The 6955-nt window shown below is 49.3% G+C and overlaps 1 pseudogene; it reads left to right on the forward strand.

The window, feature by feature from the left end:
• The first annotated feature begins 265 nt into the window (after window positions 1-265).
• LOC130266923 (erlin-2-like) lies at window positions 266-6703 on the forward strand (annotated as a pseudogene).
• Window positions 6704-6955: the final 252 nt, after the last annotated feature.

A 6955-nucleotide genomic window follows, 5' to 3' on the forward strand; every position in this document is an offset into this window, starting at 1 on the left:
GTTAGAGCACAGATTGCTTGGTGGGAAGGTGCCGTGTGTGGCTCAGGAAGATTCCAAACTGCAGGTTTTGGGAAACTGGAGGGTTTCCTTTCACATTCCTGTGGTGTGTCCCAGGGTTGGTGCTGTTGTGGCTGCCTCGGGGTCAGCCCAGCACTTCTCCCATTTGTGCTTTCCAGGAATAAGAAATGTGAGCCATCCCAGCTCACTCTGAGTGCTGACAACCTTGGGGGGTGTTTCATTCCCTTTTTTTTTTTTCCCCAACCAGATCAAATTGATGAAAACCTGAAACTGGCCTTGCAGCAAGATCTAACCACGATGGCCCTGGATTAATTATACAGGTAATCAGGATTTGGTTGAGATATTGAAGGGGCAGATTGTGAAGAGGGGAATGGGCTAAAAGAAACAAGAAACTGAGATTTGTTTAGGAAACTGCTTTACAACACAGATTTCATTTAACCTGAGGAGTGGGAGCAGTGTCCTTCCTGTCCCTCAGTTCTGATGTGTTGAGTTTCTCCTGGAGTGCTCTGGGTGCTGGTTTACCTAGGTTACAATCTCCTGTCAGGTCAGGAGACCTTTCAGAGCTGTTTCTATGTGGGTTTTGGGCCTGGTCACAGTTTGTGCCATCCCCAGTCCCCTGCAGGCCCAGGGGCCACCTGGCTGCTGGCCCATGTTCTCTTGTGTGTGTCTCTCTCCAGGCAGTTCGGGTGACAAAGCCAAACATCCCAGAAACAATCCGGAGGAATTACGAGCTCATGTGAGTGCCTGTGTGCTCCCAAAGGATCCACAAGGGCAGAATAACTCGGGACTGAGGGTCCTGGTGCCCAGCCTCAGGAGGGGCTGGGCAGGGGCAGCACTGAGCATGGCTGGGCCCTCACTGCAGCCCTTGAGCACAGGAAGGATTTGCCCTGGGGCTCCTTCCCCTGGGCACTGGCCCTGTGTTCAGAGCCCTCCCAGAGCTGGGGCTGAGTGGCAGAGGGATGGATTTCACCACTAATCCTCTTGTTTGACTGGGATGGAGAAACTGTTGATTCAACAAGCTGAAGACTTGCAAAGCTTTGAAATAACTTTCTGTGACAGCACTTGGCATGCTGATCCCTTTGCAGTGCCCTGAGCCTGCTGCCAGCAGTTTGTCAGCCAGGACAGGATCCTCTCATCCCTTCTGCTTCCCCAACACTGCATGTCACCTTTTGGACTTGTGGTGCATCCTGTGTGGTGTGCTCAAGGCAGAAGCCTGTGTTCTGTTGCCATAAATACAGCAGGAGTTCTTGAGAGAGACTCAGTTCCAGGGTCTTTTCTCTGATTAGGAGCAGGAGCAGAGTTTTTATTTATGTTCACACTTTAAAAACTCATTAATGTAAGTGAAAACCAGTGAGATAGAAAAGGCACCAGGGCAGGGGCTGTGTCACAGGGACCCACTGGAAAATCTTCCTGCTGTGGAGGGGAGGAGAGAATGCTTGGATTCAGGCCAAAACCTCTGTGCAGGTGCCTGCCCTGACACTGCTGACCCCCCTGCCCTGGACACGTGCTGGAGGAGGGAAGAGCCAGCAGCTCCTTCTGGGGGTGTGCTGTGAGTCCCACACCAGTGAGCTTCTGTTTTTAACTGTTTTTTTCTGCTGCCCAGGGAGAGTGAGAAGACAAAGCTGCTGATTGCAGCACAGAAGCAGAAGGTGGTGGAGAAGGAGGCAGAGACAGAGAGGAAGAAAGCCCTGATCGGTGTGTGAGGCTGGGCTGGGACAGGGAATGGTGGACAGGCAGCAAAGAGAGCCCAGGGAGGGAGGGAGGGAGGGAGGGAGGGATGCACCTGGTTCACTCTGGGACCTTCTCTGATCTGAAATTACCCAGAGAAACTCAGGAGTTTTTCAGGTGGGTTCCAGCTTTGTTTTCTTGCCACTGTTTATTTCCACCTGAGGTGGGTGATGAGTGAGGATTTTCCAGGGTGAGGCTGCTGCTGGCTGGGAAGAGGTGTGATGACAGTGTGGGCGTGTTCTTGTTTTCATTTCAGAGGCAGAAAAGATTGCACAAGTTGCTGAAATAACTTATGGACAGAAAGTGATGGAAAAGGAAACAGAGAAGCGAATTTCAGAGATTGAAGGTGAGGGGGTTGAGCTTTCCAGTAAGGAAATCCTGAAGCAGTTCCCCAAGGAGTTCCTGAGGTGTGTGTTGGCTGTTCTTCAGTCCAGGCTGAGGTTCACAGGGGTGAAGTTCCTGACCAGAGGAATAGGAATTTCCTTGCAGGCTCTGCTTCTTGAAACTCCCTTTCTCTCAAGGTGCTCTTTGTAGGAGTTTGAGCTTTAGGAGATGTTCCCATCACCCACCTGATACAATGCTTTGTCAAAGAAACTCCAGAGTGTGGAGCGGGCTCTGCAATTCCAGCTCAGGAGTGGCAAGGCCTTTTTTCGCCTTACATTCATTAGAGGCCTTGACAAGCTTTGCAGAAGCCACTGAGGAGCCAATTAAGAGTTTTACAGATCAGCAGCTCCTCATTTAGAAGTTCTATGCAGAAATGCAGTGTGGTTTATTTCTTATAACTGCATCAGCAGGTGTCAGCTCTCAGTCTGGGTCTGTGCTGGCAGAGGATTCCCACCTCCTCCTTTTTCCTGGTGTCTCTGACTGGGACCAACCTCTCCTTTTAGCCAAGGGAGGAAGTTGTGGGTCAGACCATGCAGCTGTTTACAGGATCTCTAAGGGCAGCAGCTCACAGGCTCCCTGCTAGAGGAAGTAAACAAATGGTTTATGGCTCTCAGAGCCACACTGCCATGGTCAAATTGTGGCTCCATGCCTTGGGAGGAATGGCAGGAGATGAGCAGGATTCCACTCATTTTATCTCTAAGTGCTGGCCTGATACCATCATGATCACTGGGTGGATGCAGAGGCAGGGGGGCAGAGGAGTGCAGTGCAGAAAGGGGAAGCTTTCCTTTCCTTAAATGTCTGTGCCAGGAGCCAGGAGTTTCACTATCCACAGAATCAGAGCCTTGCAGCAATTGGTGATGGAGCAGAGAAGAGCTCTCCAGCATCTGTGCAAGGGGCAGAGCCTGCAAAGGTGAAAATCCCCTGCTCTGCATGCCAGAACCTTCATCTGCATATCCCAAATCCCATCTGGGAATCACATCCACAGGCACAGAGCTCATCTGCAGAGTCTGCTGGGCTGCCCAGGCTGTTCCTGCAGTCCAGGGCAGAGGCTGAGGGTGAATCCCACGTCTGCAGGACAGCAGTTTCAGCACCAGAGTCACTCCTGGCTCGAGAAGAAAGGCTGAGCTCAGCCCACATGATGGGGATAATCAAACCCTGATGTTTGTGAAGTTCTTTGAGCTCTGCAGTTGCAGATGCAATTTGCTTTTTAATGCTCTTCTCCTGCAGCCCTTTAGCTGTAAATTGAGCTCCCATTGCTAGGTTTCCCATTTTCTCCCCTCTTCCCTTGGTTGTATCCTGTGTAGTTTAGATATGGCACTGGCCACTTTCAGAAGAGTCACCAGCTGCAAACGCTGCTAACGTGGCTGGAAATAAAAACGTGACTCAGAGCATGTGTTTGCTTCCAGATGCTGCATTTCTTGCACGGGAGAAGGCAAGAGCTGATGCTGAGTGCTACACTGCAATGAAGGTGGCCGAGGCCAACAAGGTACTGTGCTTCCCTTAGTGGTGCTCAGAGCAGGGCCCCAGGCTGTAGGGAAACACCCAGCACAGGAGCAGGCAGAGACCATTGTTTAAGTCAAAAAGCAAAACAAGGCCATATCTCCTCTTAGCAAAGCTTTCATCTGAAACAATTAGTCAACAATTAGATCCTTATTTGCAAGTTCATTGTGTTCTCTGGGTGATCAGTGTCAGGGTATGTGAAATCTCTGCTCTGCCAGGTGCTCAGGGGCCATGGCTCTCTGTGGAATGTCACTTCCAGTGCTGCCCTTTGACACTGTTGTGATGATGTGGTTTCATTCCAGTCTCAAGTTGGCAGGCAGAGCAGGGAGATCTCCAGGGTGACAGGCAGGGGTAGAATAAACCACAGTGCAGGGAAGGAGCAAATGGAGCTTATCTCAGACACCCTGGAAGAGCCTCGGTACTGCAGAAGTAAAACAACAAAAATCCAACCAGAAAAAACAGAAAAAAATCATGGAAAGAACTGCCAGGTGTGTTGCTGCCTACAGCAAGTTCCCAGGACATCCAGCAGGAAGTTTCAGCTCAGTGCTGGGCAGTGAGAAGGGGCAGAGGGCCAGGCTGTTTGTGCACAGGTTCTGTGCCTGTTCTGTCCTCTCTGTTCCATCATTATCCTGAAGGAACGAGCTCCTCTCACCCAGTCACACTCTTGCATCTGCTCCCTGGAAAAGGGCCAGGGATATTTCCCTCCTCACAGCTCTCATTGCACAGGGTGCAGTGAGTGATGTGACCTTGAGCATCTCCATCACGTTTGGCTTGAGTGTTTCCCCAGCTGCTGCCATCCCTTTTCCTTCCCTGGATTTAGAGCTGCCCTGAGCCCTGCTGAAGGACAGCCTGGCTCTAAGCACTCTGTTTTCCTGCTGGGTTTGTGGGAAGGATGTGCCTTGTGCTGGTGGCAGGAATTTCCTTTTCCCCAGCTGTTGAGATCCCTTTTCTCTCCGTGCAGCTCAAGTTAACCCCCGAGTACCTGCAGCTGATGAAGTACAAGGCCATTGCAGCCAACAGCAAGATCTACTTTGGCAAAGATATTCCCAACATGTTCATGGACTCTGCAGGGAGCCAGAGCAAATCTGCAGAGGGACTGGCAGAAGGAATCCAGGAGGAGGACGGGGCAGGAGCCAGCGAGGACACAAAACTACTTCATAACATCAACTGAAAAGAAAGATTTCTATTCATTTTGTATCAAAAAATCATGAACTGGGAAATTCCTTTTCATTTTCCCCCTTTCCTGTGCTGAAAGAGATGAATCAGATTTAATCCTTTCAATCTTTTGTATGACAATTAGACACAAGGACTTTGGTATTTATGGGTGGGTTTGCTGGTAATTTCTAAGCTCCAGGTGTGTTCTGTAGCTGTACCTCCCCAGCTCTTGGTCACACAGACCAAGGATTTGGGAGAGGCTGTCAGGGCTATCAGCTGGGTAGGGAACCTAATTTGGAATTGGGTTGGTTCATAGTTGCAGGTAAAGAAATGCTGAGATTTTGGAGGGAGGGGAATTGCTGCTACAACTTGTTTTGGGTTTTTTTCCTATTGAAAATTCCAAGTACTTTATTTCAATCCCCTCTGAAAATAAGGTGCTAGATTTTGTACACTACAGGTGGCTGCTGAGGTGAGCCCTGAGGGACAGAGCCTCAGCTGGAGTCCTGCAGGTTCCCACTCACAGGGAGATCAAAGCCTTAGACCAGGTCACACAGGGAGTGACCCAAGCTCCTCATTTTCTATGTCCTAACTCTGCTTTATTTTCCATTTGTCATATTTTGTAGGGCACAGGAGAGTTTTCTCAGCAGTTCAGCTGCTGGGGGAGGGCGTGGGCAGCGTCCTGGAGTGCAGAGCTAGGTGGGATTTTCAGTGAAATGATGGAAATTGTCATAGAAAACTAGGGAGGAAAGAATTTTTGTCTCAGGGACCCTGACTTTACAAAAGGCCTTGCTGGGGAGGAGCTGCTGGAGTGACCAGACAGTTTTTCAGCTTGTTATCTGCTCTGTGGGAGCAATTCTGTCTAGTGTCTGACTAGAAAAAGGACCTTCAGGTGAGCTGAAGTCAGCAGAATTCAGCTCCTGTGGGATTGGGGCTGAATGGACCTGGTGGAAGGAGGATTTCCTACTGGCCAAGGACAAACCAGGATCCTGGAAGGTTAGGGGGCAGAGAAAAGAAGCTCTTCCTGAATAGCCAAAGATAGACTCCCCTTTTTCTCTCAGATCAATGTACCAGAATGTACCTTCCCCTCCAGAGAGCTGATCAGTTCCTCAGTTCCACATGCAAGGAGGGAACAGGGCTTTGTTCTCCACACATGCAAAATTTGAGGATAAAAGTTCAGGCCTAGAGAGAACATTGTTTTTTTCCCCCTACTTATTCCATCTGCATTTGGCAGCAAAGCCTGGTGATTAATTGCTGATATAATTTGAGACCAGAATCCTGTTCTGAGATGATGCCAGTGCTCGTTGGCAGAGTCCAGCCTGCTGCATTCACAGGCTCATGCCCAAATTCTTGCTCCCAGCAGCCCTGGTCTCACCCTTCAGTGTTCAAACCATCAACCTGTGTTACTCTGAGAGAGCTCAGATGAATCTCAGCTGCTGGCTCCAGGGTTTTTACAGCAGTTCTCTCTTCCCTGTTGATGCTTGAAAATGCAAAATAGAAATTAAGCATCAGTTTCTGCTGGAGAAAAGTCCCATCCTCTTTGTGTTTCTTGGAAAATAGGAGCTAAGGGAAGTCCCATCTCCAGGCCTACATCAGACCCACAGCAGTCAACAGCATGCCCAGGGAGGCTGTGGTATTCCTGACTTATAAATAGGTCTGTGCAGGCAGATTTGAACAGGGAGTAGCAGAAGTTTAGCTGTGAGGATGAGCTCATTTGAGATTGTTCTACCTTCCTGCTCGAGGTTTCCATCAGCAGCTAACACCTCATTTTACACAAGTGTTTTTCACTAATGACAGGACCCAATTAAGCCAAAGTGGTATTATAAAGGCTTTTTTTATGTGTGATTTCACAGCAAGACAATAGCTTGGAATAAAGAGCTCTTAATGATTTTTTTTTTTAATCAACACCCTGACTGTTAAAGTATTCGCAGAGTATTATTGGGGCTGAAATTCCCAGGGTTGGGGCTTTAAAATTCCCAGGGTATGAGGCTTTAAAATTCCCGGGATTTGAGGGCTGAAATTCCCTGGATTTGGGGCTGAAATTCCCAGGGCCGGGGGGCTGAAATTCCCAGGAATTTGGGGCTTTAAAATTCCCAGGATTTGGGGGCTGAAATTCCCAGGATTTTGGGGCTGCAATTCCCAGGGTTTGCAGCTGAAATTCTCCCTGAGTTTT

This window comes from Oenanthe melanoleuca, unplaced genomic scaffold (assembly GCF_029582105.1).
Source record: "Oenanthe melanoleuca isolate GR-GAL-2019-014 unplaced genomic scaffold, OMel1.0 S341, whole genome shotgun sequence".
In the NCBI taxonomy this organism is placed as follows: Eukaryota; Metazoa; Chordata; class Aves; order Passeriformes; family Muscicapidae; genus Oenanthe; species Oenanthe melanoleuca.